The 13,929-nt window shown below is 40.1% G+C and overlaps 1 pseudogene; it reads left to right on the top strand.

Moving 5' to 3' along the window:
- Positions 1-1,247: 1,247 nt before the first annotated feature.
- LOC115501306 overlaps positions 1,248-13,929 on the top strand; it is a 92,434-nt pseudogene continuing 79,752 nt past the window's right edge.

Raw genomic sequence — 13,929 nt, forward strand, 5'->3', positions numbered from 1 at the left:
TAACCTGGGAAATGAGGGGAGAATCCCTCACATCTATTAGGCAGAGGAACAGGGAGAGATAGTGTCCCCTTCAGTCTGATTCTATCTCGGCCAGACCAATAAGGTCCCCTTCTCGAGGTTCCTCCTGATATCAGCTGGGTTTCTGGGACTTGCCCTGGTTGGGATATTTATTCTTTTAATGTCCTTTTTCCTTGCAGTAGGCTCATTGACCCCTTGCTAAGGAGGTTCTGGGCCTCCCCCCTTTTGGTGGCTAGATCTTCCCTGTCCTTTTGTCATGGCTCTCTTTTACCTCTGGAGCAAACAGGGTATAAGCCTTGCATCTCATAATAATCATTGGGGTTATCCCCTTGCTGCTGGTCGTATTCATGGAGAGCCTCTTGGTATGGGCGGATGTGGACCGGCATCTGGAGAGTACCTGCGTCTGGCCGAGGGTGCAATCTGGCTGCTGGTTCTTGTGGGGGAGGGTTCTCCGGGTCCAAGAGGGGAGGAGAGATGGCAGTGGTGTTGGCAGTAGTGGTGGAGGAGAAACAGACGGGGGAGCAGTTTCAAGCTCAGGGGCAGGGGTGAGGGAGCTCCGTGAGTCATAAAGTGGTAGAAAGAAGGGATCTTCCTCTGGGTCTGCTGCAAACACTAGGGGAGCGGTGGGTTGCTTCTTTGGCTCCCTGGGTGAGTCTCTGGATAAAGTGGCTAAAACCTTTGCCTGGCTCTGCTTGCTATGGATGAATTGCACCCAAGTCAGTGGATTTTGGGCAATTTCAAGCCAGGAGTCGATGTATGAAAATTGATCAGGGTGACCTGGGTCTCTGGAGACAACATGCCAGATGCAGCAGACCATTGGGACATCCACGGTTCCCTCAGCTCTCCTACACCAAAAGTGGGTCATTCTGACTCACATAGGGTCTTTAACGTGCTGGGGGTTATCTTAATTCCATAGTCTCCCCCAAAACCCTTCTTTGAGACCCCATAATGTTCCCATGAGGCAGAGTTGCAAAGACAGACAGAAGGATAGGGATGCCCCCTCTCGTGAGGAGACCAGTCAGATGCCCATCTGGCCGTGTCCCAAAGGAATATTGGTGATGCTTAGCCGTAGCAGTCTCAGCTTTGTGACTTACGATTGGAAACTATTCCAATGCCACAATAGACTGTGTGCCATTCACCTTGGAATCACAGACGGGCCCACTCAGACTCTGTAGGCTTTTGGGGACCTGTAGGCCTGACTAGATTGTGCCCTAGCCTTACTGGTTCCGATGTCAGGTCCAGGTCCTCACCTGCCAAGTCTTCTCGAGTCCAGCAGGAACAGTGGAGCAGGGCTGGCCCAAGGTAACCGAGAGGGAGACTTCCAAAATTCAGTCAGGGCACACCTTCTCCCTTGCGATTCCTTGTTCTGTCACTGCCTTGCAATTCTCCCAAGCTGGTGGCAACAATGGGCCAGCGTAGTTGGGTTTCCCAGTCAGGGAACCAAATATGTTACGGAACTAGGCTGGAATGCTGGTGGAAAAATAAAGTGCTCGGAGATATTGGTGAGTCTGAGATTTATTTAACACTGGGGGGCTCAGAGGAGACCGTTTCTCCAAAGATCTGAGCCCCGAATGAAGGGTGGGAGGGTAATTTATAGTTGTCAGCTTCCATATCTGTGGCGGGTTTTCGCGTTTGTGAAACAGGGCAAGAAGAACCCGGAGGAGGGGTCTCCAAGCTACAGACCAGACCTTGTTTTAGTCCCATCAGCCATCTTTGGGACAGTACTTTATTCATTTCTCCAACAATACTGGAATTAAAATTTAAAAGCTTAAAAAAAATAATGCTCAACTGAAAAGAAATCCATAGTTCTTTTAACCCCTTCAGTGATACATTATGTAGTAGAACTATGTTATGTTCATGGAGAGTTTGATATCGGGTGTGTGTGTGGCATATGCATGTGTACATGCATGCACATGTGTGCATATGTTTGTGTGTATGGTATGTGTATGCATGTATGTGTGTGTATGTGTAAGACAGAGAGATTTTGAAAAAAATTAAGAGAGAATGGACTCAGAATTCAGAGAGTTTCATTTCAAATCATACCTCTGCTATTTTCTACTCTGCTTCCTCAAGCAAAATTAGTTCACTTCACTTAGACACTTCTCTTACATATAAGATTGTGATAATAACATGACCTGTAGGGGTTGTGTTGAGGAATTAGTGATAAGTGCTTTTATTTGACTAAGCACAGTGGGTGGTGCAGAATCAGTGTCATTCACTGTGTGACTTTTGATAAGCCCCCTAACTACTTGGGGTCTCCATTTCTACATCTGAAAAGAAGGTCATTGTATGAAATTATGGTTTGATCCCTTTCAGATGTAAAATGTCATGATTCTTTTCATTGCTAACTGGACCTTCAGGGAAACAATCCCGTGACCTACTTTCTCATTAATATCATTTGGTGAACAACAGGACTAAATATTCTACTAGGCTGGAAAAATCAAAACATCATTATTTTACAGTTAGGTTTTCATTCTCCTTCTGAAAGTCTGGCAGATATTGGAATACTTGGAATATAGAGAAGGCAATTTCTGTTACATTTCCTGTGTGGTAGTAGGAGAGCTTATTTTACTCTCAGATAATTGTGCAGGTATAGCTTCCCAAATCCCAAAACCAGACATGGTCCAAGACTTGGACTTCTGGATTAAATTCAGTATGCTCAGTTAAATTTGAATTTCAGATAAACAACACATCATTTTTTAGTACAAATACTTTCCACATAGTGCATGGGATATAAATTAAATTTATAATTTGCTTATCTGAAATGAAAATATAACTAGGAATTCTTATTTTTATTTGCTAAATCTGACAGCCTTATAACAAGAAAATTCACATGACTATTTTATTAAACTTCTGCCAGAAGTAAAAAATTTACAACTACCCTCAAATCTGTCCCCTTCTCAGTATCCCTACTATGCCTCCTGGTTGAGACTTTTTGGATTGAATGTTTGTACTCCACTCCCATTCATGTGTTGAAGCAATATCTGCCCCCACAGTTGTGATGGTATTTAGAGATGGGGCCTTTTAGAGATAATTAGGGTTAGATTAGGTCATGAAGTTGGGCTCTTCAGATGAAATTAGTACTTTAGAAAAAGAGTCCAAAGAGCTAGCTCTCTCTCTTTCCTGTTTGTGAAGCTCCAAGAAAGGAGGTTATCTGCAAAACAGAAGGAGGGTACTCACCAGGAACTTAATCAACTGGCATACTGATCTTGGACTTCCAGCTTTCAGAACCATGAAAAATAAATGTTGTTGAAGCCACACAGTTATGGTATTTTGTTATAGCAGCCTGAGCAGACTAAAGCTCACAGTATCATCTCTGAGGCTAAAATAGCCAGTGGCTTCCTAATCTCTTTGCTTTCATTTTGTCTTCTGTTTGCTTTGATGGAAGTTTCTAATAAAAAAATGCTAAGAGGATGAATTTTTTCACACCTCAGTAAAGTCATAGTTTTTGCGGTTTTGTATCCTCCAGTTCTTCATTGTCCTCCAAATTCATTAACATAGCATAAAGGCAGTAAATGGTTATAGGAGACAATCACATTTTGCAGTTTTATAAGATAGTCTCTGAAATGACAAGGTTTTTTTCCAGGGTCTGCCACTTCCTACCTCTGGGGACTCTTTAATTCTTCTGAGCCTCAGTTTCCTTATTTGTAAAATAAAAACAACTGATACTGTCTGACATATATTCCTGTTACAGTGGTTGAATACATGAAATACATTGGTAGGTTGGAAATACTGAACACAGGGCTTGATAGAGAGTGAAGTGTTAGAAAATATTAGCTGTGATGTCATTTTCTTGATGCCCCTGCCTTTTCTCCCACCACATTACTGTACTCTCCAAGTTTATCTGTCATCTTATCTCCACTCCTGGAACAATTATACTTCTGCTATTCCTCTCATCCTTTTCACATGTTCTTCTTTCTGTCTGACATGCTCCTTCTTGTAGAATTCACTTTTCTAGGCTGGTAAAATATCATTTATTTGGGAGATCTTTCCTTGACCTTAATGAATATTAGTCTCTGTCTAGAAGTACACTACTCAAAATGTCTTATTGATCTCTAAAATCATACATGAGAGGAATAATTTGTTAAGTCTTTCCTCTAAAATGCTCATTCTGGCAAATCATCAGCAAGGTATAGCATCCTCATTTGAGTTCCTTAGGAACAGAGCTAGAGGCAGCCAGAGGCTGAGATTTGGGTGCATTATTACTATTGAGGAAGTGCTTTCCAGGAAGTGAGGAGTGAAGGAAGCAGGACAGGGAAGAAGTAAATCCAAAAAATTATGTGGACTCAAAGTGTGGGTTTAGTGTGATACTGTGGGAGTGAGGGGGTATACTGGGACATAATTTGTACCAGAGTTGTCCCTCCATCTGGTAAGAGGCTAGCTTGTTGTGTGCGACCATCACAGGCCGCCTCAATAGGTGAGGATCAGGAAATGGGACTTGTATAATCTCTCAAGGAGTGTCTCCCTTTCTTGGCCAGGGGTGATTTTCCAAAGAAGTTCACAGAATTACCTGCAGGTCATCTGGAGGATGAGTACACTGGTCTGAAAAGAGGATGTGGGCAAGGCACCAGACATCTACTAGAGTCTTTTAACTGGAGAGAACTTAAGACCCTCCAATTTAATACCTTTATTTTACTACCAAAGAAATGAAAAACTAGAAAATGATTTGTCTAGGTCCATTGTATATTAAATCTGAGCTGGGACTAGAATTTGGGTCCTCTGTTTTCTAAATCAGAGTTCTTTCCACTACAAAAAAAGAACATTTATTTCTACAGTATTTTCTATTAATGAACGGGATTTCATATCCACTTACTTATTGCCATACTTTTACCCAGACTCTAGGTCCCCAAGGCATGCTAGCTGACCTATTTGAAAGGTACAACCTTTGATCAAGGCAAGGAAACTAACCTGCCTGCCTTGAATGAGTCAAGTTCACAATGCTCATGGAGGATAGTTTCAACTTGTTGTTATTCCAAGGTTAATACCAACCAGGTTAATGAGGTCAAAATTGCATTTGTTGGGTCAGAGAATGAAGTGGTGTTTAGATGAAAAGAAAATTGTTAAAACTGACAAAGAGAGCTAGTGATAATGAGATGCTTAATGGTGTGATAGAGGAGAGAGACAGCTGTAACACTCTCCTAATGGAAGTTCAACTGATTTTTGCTGAACTTTCTCTTAATTCCTTTGCTCTTGCATAATGTATGATTTATCACAACTAAAACTGAGCAAGTGGATAAGTCAGGATTTTGAGATATGCCTTCAGACAGTCTTTAATCAGTTTCAAGGTTTTGTGATGTATAAGCTCCCTTTCCTCTTGAAAATAAACTTAGGTAGTACTTATAAGCAAGTACTGAGGAAATGTATTTGTGGAAAATATAGTGGAAAATGACCAATCCTGATTGTGATTATTAGGTTCATTGAAAAAAATTACTTTTCTAAATTATTGCATTGGTGGGCAGAAATATCCAAAGCCAAACAATATAATATTTATTGGGAATTAATTTGTCTTACAGTGTCTCCTTTCTTCATAAAATGGCACAACCTGTCACTTATTTCCATTCATTACCACCTCAGTCTTATAAATTTATTCTTCTGTGTGCTTTCTAGAAAGCCAGCATCTTAATGCATTTAAGTACTCCAGAATTAAAGGTAGGCTATATTCATGGCTCTGCCACATTGCTGCTTAATAGCTCTTTGACCTTATAGCAGGTACTTACCTTCTCTGACCCTCAATTTCCATTTTTACAATGAACATATATATATTCTGCACCTTGGTATTGTAGTGAGGACTAAATGGGTTGTTCACATACAGTTCTTTGTACATAGTAAATTTGCATTATCATGCAAGAACATAATTGTTAGTATTGGTTTAAATGTGAAATATAAAATAATACTAGTATTAGGAAAAATGGGTAAATTCTACTATAATCTTGGAGGGGGAAAATTGTCTAACCGTGACCCAAAATCAAAAATAAGAAAAAGGAGGGGCACCTGGGTTGCTTAGTTGGTTAGGCATCTGACTCTTCATCTCAGCCCAGGTCTTGGTCTCAGGTTGTGAGTTCAAGTTCTGTGTAGGATTCTGTGCTGAGCATGTAGCCCACTTAAACAAAACAACACCGACAAAAACAACAACAAAACAAAAACAACAAGAAGAGACAAGTTGAACTTAAAACAAACAAACTGGGGTGCCTGGGTGGCTCAGTCAGTTAAGCATCTGACTGGGTCTGATGATCTGGCTCGGTCAGATGAAAGCATCTGATAATTTCAGCTGTGGTCATGGTCTCACACTTCATGAGTTCGAGCCCCTTGTAAGGCTCTTTGCTGACAATGCAGAGCCTGCTTGGGATTCTTTCTCTTTCCCTCTCTCTCTCCTTCTCTCTCTGCCCCTCTCTTCCTTATACTCTCTTTCTCTCTCTCTCTAAAAATAAATAAATAAGCTCAAAAACAAACAAAACAAGCCAGCCTTTGCTTTGCTTAGCAATAATCAGCATAACTAAAGTTAAAACAAACAAACACCAATATCCCTGATGAGTATGGATGCACAAATTCTCAATAAGATACTAGCAAATCAAATTCAACAGCATATAAAAAGAACTATTCACCATGATCAAGTGGGATTCATTCCTGGGCTGCAGGGCTGGTTCAATATTCACAAATCAATCAATGTGATACATTACATTAATAAAAGAAAAGATAAGAACCTGATATGATCCTGTCAATCGATGCAGAAAAAGCATTTGACAAAATTCAGCATCCTTAATAAAAACCCTCGAGAAAGTTGGGATAGAAGGAACATACTTAAACATCCTAAAAGCCATTTATGAAAAGCCCACAGCTAACATCATCCTCAATGGGGAAAAACTGAGAGCTTTTTCCCTGAGATCAGGAACACGACAGGGATGTCCACTCTTACCGCTGTTGTTTAACATAGTGTTGGAAGTTCTAGCATCAACAATCAGACAGCAAAAGGAAATCAAAAGCATCGAAATTGGCAAAGATGAAGTCAAGCTTTCACTTTTTGCAGATGACATGATATTATACATGGAAAACCCGACAGACTCCACTAAAAGTCTGCTAGAACTGATACATGAATTCAGCAAAGTCGCAGGATACAAAATCAATGTACAGAAATCAGTTGCATTCTTACACACTAACAATGAAGCAACAGAAAGACAAAGAAACTGATCCCATTTACAATTGCACCAAGAAGCATAAAATACCTAGGGATAAATCTAACCAAAGATGTACAAGATCTGTATGCTGAAAACTATAGAAAGCTTATGAAGGTAATTGAAGGAGATACAAAGAAATGGAAAAACATTCCGTGCCCATGGATTGGAAGGATAAATATTGTTAAAATGTCAGTACTACCCAAACCAATCTAAACATTCAATGCAATCCCAATCAAAATTGTACCAACATTCTTCTCGAAGCTAGAACAAGCAATCCTAAAGTTTGTATGGAACCACAAAAGACCCCGAATAGTCAAAGTAATTTTGAGGAAGAAGACCAAAGCAGGAGGCATCACTGTCCCAGACTTTAGCCTCTACTACAAAGCTGTACTCATCAAGACAGCATGGTATTGGCACAAAAAGAGACACATAGACCAATGGAATAGAATAGAAACCCCAGAATTAGACCCACAAAAGTATGGCCAACTAATCCTTGACAAAGCAGCAAAGAATATCCAATGGAAAAAAGACAGTCTCTTTAACAAATGGTGCCAGGAGAGCTGGACCACAACATGCAGAAGAATGAAACTAGACCACTTTCTTATACCATTCACAAAAATAAACTCAAAATGGATAAAGGACCTGAATGTGAGACAGGAAACCATCAAAACCCTAGAGGAGAAAGCAGGAAAAAACCTCTCTGACCTCAGCCGCAGCAGTTTCTTACTTGACACATCCTCAAAGGCAAGGGAGTTAAAAGCAAAAATGAACTATTGGGACCTCATGGAGATAAAAAGCTTCTGCACTGTAAAGGAAACAGTCAACAAAACTAAAAGGCAATCAATGGAAAGGGAAAAGATATTTGCAAATGACATATTGGAACAAGGGCTAGTATCCAAAATCTATAAAGAACTCACCAAACTCCACACCCAAAAAACAAATAATGCAGTGAAGAAATGGGCAGAAGACATGAATAGACACTTTTCCAAAGAAGACATCCACATGGCCAACAGACACATGAAAAGATGCTCAACGTCACTCGTCATCAGGGACATGCAAATCAAAACCACACTGAGATATTCCCTCACATCAGTCAGAGTGGCTAAAATGAACAAATTAGGAGACTATAGATGCTGGCGAGGATGTGGAGAAATGGGAACTCTCTTGCACTGTTGGTGGGAATGCAAATTGGTGCAACCACTCTGGAAAGCAATGTGGAGGTTCCTCAAAAAATTAAAAATAGATCTACCCTATGACCCAGCAATAGCACTGCTAGGAATTGACCCAAGGGATACAGGAATGCTGATGCATAGGGGCACTTGTACCCCAATGTTTATAGCAGCACTTTCAACAATAGCCAAATTATGGAAAGAGCCTAAATGTCCATCCACTGATGAATGGATAAAGAAATTGTGGTTTATATACACAATGGAATACTACGTGGCAATGAGAAAGAATGAAATATGGCCTTTTGTAGGAACGTCGATGGAACTGGAGAGTGTTATGCTAAGTGAAATAAGCCATACAGAGAAAGACAGATACCATATGTTTCACTCCTGTGTGTATTCTGAGAAACTTAACAGAAGACCAGGGGGGAGGGGAAGGAGAAAAAAAAACGTTAGAGGGAGGAAGCCAAACCATAAGAGACTCTTAAAAACTGAAAATAAACTGAGGGTTGTTGGGGGGTGGGAGGGAGGGTAGGGTGGGTGATGGGTATTGAGGAGGGTACCTGTTGGGATGAGCACTGGGTGTTGTATGGAAACCAATTTGACAATAAATTTCATATTAAAAAAACAAACAAACAAATGAAAAACTGTCAAACTAGAAAAAAATTGAGTTCTGCTGAGGGAATACCTCTAGGTAGGCACATGCTTCACTTCCCTCTACTTCAGGCTTCTTCCTAACATCTGCATGATTCCCTCTTTCTTGTTCTGTCTACCTAGAACAGTCCTGTACATTATATCCTTCTCTTTCTAGAAGATACTTGTATCCACCCCTGCTTTTTCTCTTTCTAAACCTCACCAGAATGCATCCCCCAGCTCCCCAAAAAAGAAAAACCTAAATGGGAGGTATGTATTTTATAAATAGCATACACTTTGTCCTTGGCTGAGTAAATTTCCAAGAATATGACCACTCTGTGTTAGAACCTATTATCAGGGGTTGTGTGTCTTTCTTCTCATCCTGAGAATATTTACAGAGAAGTAAGAAAATGGTTAGAGGAAACGGGAGATAGATCCTAAGAATCCTCCTCCTTCCAGAAGTGGAATTTCCTGAAATGAAAGAGTAGTGAGTTCCCTGGGTAGATTCTAGCAACTATCTCCTTAATCTCAGTTGCTCATGGGTTGTCTTTCTGACTCACAGGATAATAAAAATTGGGCGCTCAGCTTAAATACTGATCAGATAGCATTTGTATCTATCCCATTTTAACTTTTTTTTTAAGTTGACCTCCCCATTTAACACTTGCATTTACATTCATATTCCAGCATGACTATCCTGTGAAGTAATCATGTGCTGGCTATTTCCAAGAACTAGTACCTACCCTTCACCCAGTCATGTGGGATTTTGTTTGCCCAAACACCAAAGATGGACAGTGGTTTTAAATCAGTTAGGTACATTCTCCATGTCACATGGCAAGAAAGTAGAAAGATTGGAATTTAAATAAAAATTTCTTGACTCCCTAAAGGAAGCTCTTTCTACAAAGTTGAATCTTAAATATAATGTTACTCTTTTGTCAAGGAATTTGTTGATTCTAGGTTTGTGTTTGAGTGGGAAAAAGATGGAAATACTCTCACCAGACTGAACCTACCTTCAGATTCCTTTTATCTTGCTGCCACCCTCTCCTTTTCTCTGGCTTGATTCAAAGACAGGGCCATTGATATCTCTGGAGTTGCTTCTAAATGGATATAAAATTACACTGTAAGTGAGATCTTGAGTTCAATTATCTTAGTCTTTTCCATTTCAGTCTGTGCTTTGGATGCCTATCAAAAACTTCCCAACCTGGCTGTATGTAATTACGTTTTATATTCAAGTATTGAACTTTCTATCAATTCAATTGATTTTGTAGAACCAAATCCATAGATCATTCCCAATGAGAGAAAAGTGGTCTGACTGGTATCAGGGTCACTTCCTTTGCTCTTATCCTTAGTGTTATGAAATAATTTAAAGAGAAATGTAAATGAAGCTCAGAGGAAAACATGGAACGTTTCAGCAGAACATCTCTACTTAAAGCATTAATTGTAATGAAGCTTTGACTCAATTCTACTATAGCTTAGATGTGGGAGTTTGCTAATAGGATATATTCAGTAGAGGAATTCACAGAACTCACAGGTGGTTAACATAGTATATGGTTCTTAACCTCCTTGGTGACTCATGGGCCCATGGACCACAAATTAAGAACCAGTTCTAGGAGATCAGTCATGGAGAGATCATAAATGTCCTGTGAAGTTTGTTTATTACCTCCTTGAAATTATTTGAAAATTGCATACATGTGTATAGTCAGTATTTGGGGGGATAAGGTCCAAGGATTTTATCAGTTTCTTGACCTCGAAGCAAGTATCACAGATCAAATAGTTTCCTTAAACTCACAGTTTTATGAAAAATAGTATTTTAGATTTTGCAGTTTACAGTTTATTATTTACAAAATAAATAAAGAGATATATTTATTTACCTCAGTGTTCAAAGAACCCTTTTCAGACACCATATGCATATTGTTTTGGAGTGGGACAAATTATGAGTAGTAGAGGAAAGCCATGCAACACATGGCTACTTAGAGGTTTTCTTGAGACTGAAATGTTTGTTACTATGCTTAGGCTTCCCAAAATAGAAAACCAGACTCAAAGTAGTTTTAAAAATGTAGAGAATTCGTTCATACAACTGAAAAGTACAGGGATAAGGTTTCACTGAGGTATAACGTTATCCAAAAGTTTATTTTGTGATTAGGGCTTTAGCTCAGCCACAATTAGTGGATCAGCTTTGTCCTCAAGCTGGCTTCTGTGTATGGACACAAATGGACATGGCAGGTCTATGTATCATGTTGTGTCAGCACAGTGAAGAGAAAGAGACCTCTTGATTGTAGCATTCCTTGGATAGTCCCAAGACTGTCTCTTTTGGGCTAGCTCATTAGTTCACATCCCAACTACAGAACTCACTCATTATGGACAGAGGTACCAAATATGCTCATTGTTTTAGCTTAGTCATTGACTGTTCTGGAGGAGCTGAGAGTAGAGTCATCCTCCCTGGGGCCTCCTGGACATCAAAATGGAAAACTGGCGGTCTTAGAAGAGGAAGGGAAATGTATGAATGGTAGAGAAGCAGGAAGGTGATCATGACACTGAGACCATAGGCACATGGAAGAGACAAAGGCGTTGACAACAAGAACAAGGAAAAAAATCTGGTGACATAAGTCGTAACAAGGCTATTTAAAATGAAGATGCAGAGGCTGAGAGTATTGGAATAGTAGCCAAAATGCATGCAGCTGGTCAGTGGAGGATCTGGGGCTCAAACCCAGAACTTCTAACTCCAAATCTATTGTACTCTCTACCATATACTGTTACTTTTACAGAGAACCTTTGAGTAATAATTTGCGAAGCCACTTTGGCTGTACCCCTGGCAATAAGGTGTGGAGTAATGTATTGTATAGACCAATGGCAGCTGCTAATTTTAGTTTCAGTTCCAAATCCAGAGAGTTCGGGGAGTGGCATGATTTTCACTTGCAGGGCACAGTAATGCTTTGCACTTCTCAGAGGCTTTTCAGCTGAGACTGTCAAAGGTCTCTGTAGAGATGAATCATCTCCTACTCGGTAATTGAGGAGCCAGAGGCAAAGGGTGGTGAATTAGCCAAGCCACCCCTCGAGCTACCCAGATGGCCTTGGTCTCCAATGAACGGTTTATGGTTGTTTTCTACTATAAATAAGTACACGCACTCAGGAGCCTTGAGAGTCCAAAGACCAAGGGTGACCCAGAGAACCTGTGATTAACTTTTCCCTGGCTGGAGAGAGAAAATGGAAAAATTAAGTAGGAAAGTATATCTTTGCTAACATGAAAGTGCCATGACTCAAGACAGCAGATTGAATTCTGCTCCTGGCTCAGGAAGAACATGACCTTGGGCATATTACTATTCCCCTCACTTTAAAATGAGGTGGCTGGGTAGACCACCAGGGAGGCCCATTTTAGCTTTAATAACCTCTGTTCTTCATTTTGGATCTCTTTTCCTATCTCAGCAGCTGGGGTATGGAACAAAATATCATTCAAAGCAAAGCAGACAGTGCTTAGATCAGTGCTGCTCATACCTAATGTGAAAATGGATCATTCAGAAATCTTGTAAAAATGCAGACTCTGATTGATCAGGGTGCAGGGGGAGCCCAAGAATCTGCATTCCTAAGAAACTTCTGGTTGATACCACTGTGGCCCATTCTCAGCCCATATTTTGTACACTAGGAATAAAAAGGCTTTAGAGTTTAGTATGCTTACAGCATATCCATCCAGAGAAGAAAACAGAAGATGAGAAAGGGGATAGAAGAAGTGGTGACTATCAACACAAAATTAAAGCATGTATAAGTCAAATAAGAGTTTGAGACCTACAGATGAAAAAACAAAACTATACTTTGATAAAAGTATTAATCCAAACCAAAAAACTCCATTGGAAGAAGTTAAATGAATTATTAATGTCTTCAGGGTTGCTTGTAGTGATAGCTGATGAGGAGAACTGCATTTGGTTCTCTCTTCTTTAATTGGCATGATACTGAGAAATATGAAATAGGTTTTATTTTTTTTATTTTTAAAAAATTTTTTCAATGTTTATTTTTGAGACAGAGAGAGACAGAGCATGAATGGGGGAGGGTCAGAGAGAGAGGGAGACACAGAATCTGAAGAAGGCTCCAGGCTCCGAGCTGTCAGCAAAGAGCCTGACACGGGGCTCGAACTTACAGACTGTGAGATCGTGACCTGAGCCGAAGTCGGAAGCTCAACCGACTGAGCTACCCAGGTGCCCCTGAAATAGGTTTTAAAGGCTGCCTGCACTGAGCAGATGAGGGCATTCCCTATTATAGAGGTTTTATTTTATTTCTTAAGTGGCCTGGGGTTGTACTGCCAGGTAGACATGTATGGAAACTCCTACCAGGATCTCTAATTCCTGGTCCAGGATGATTCCTATTACATGGCACTGTTCCACAAGCCGAGTCATTTCCTCTATGCCCTACATTCTTTTTTTCTTTTTGTGTTAATGGAATTATTATATCCCTGCAATGAAATGCAAATCATTTTTTTTAAGTAATGACCCTGGTGATCTTGAAGCTTTTTATGTGGACACCCTTCATTTATCTTTCACTGTAATTTCACTAATGAGCAGAAAAGGATCTGGACAAAAATTTGTGTGAAAATACCCAACATAAGATCTCGCAGTGACTCATTTCACAAGCTATCTTTTATTTCTCCTATTCTTGCTTCCTGGGTCATTGATGATCTCACAATGAGCCTAGTTGCAGGCCTTGCTTCATATGCTCCCTCTTGCATGTCTTTCAATAATAATAATTAGAGCTTCAAATAAATGCATATCCTAGAATGAATGGACTGTCCTTTATTCACCAAACCAAATGTAATTCAAGATTCTCAATTTTTTCATCACCATTTTTATTCTGCACATCCTCTTTGTTCTCTGCAGTGCTTTATCGACCCCTGTCAGGTTGAAAAGAAGCAGATAAGACAGGCAGCCAATCAGGATTTGGGAAGCATGTGCTGTGTG

This window comes from Lynx canadensis, chromosome A2 (assembly GCF_007474595.2).
Source record: "Lynx canadensis isolate LIC74 chromosome A2, mLynCan4.pri.v2, whole genome shotgun sequence".
Lineage (NCBI taxonomy): Eukaryota > Metazoa > Chordata > Mammalia > Carnivora > Felidae > Lynx > Lynx canadensis.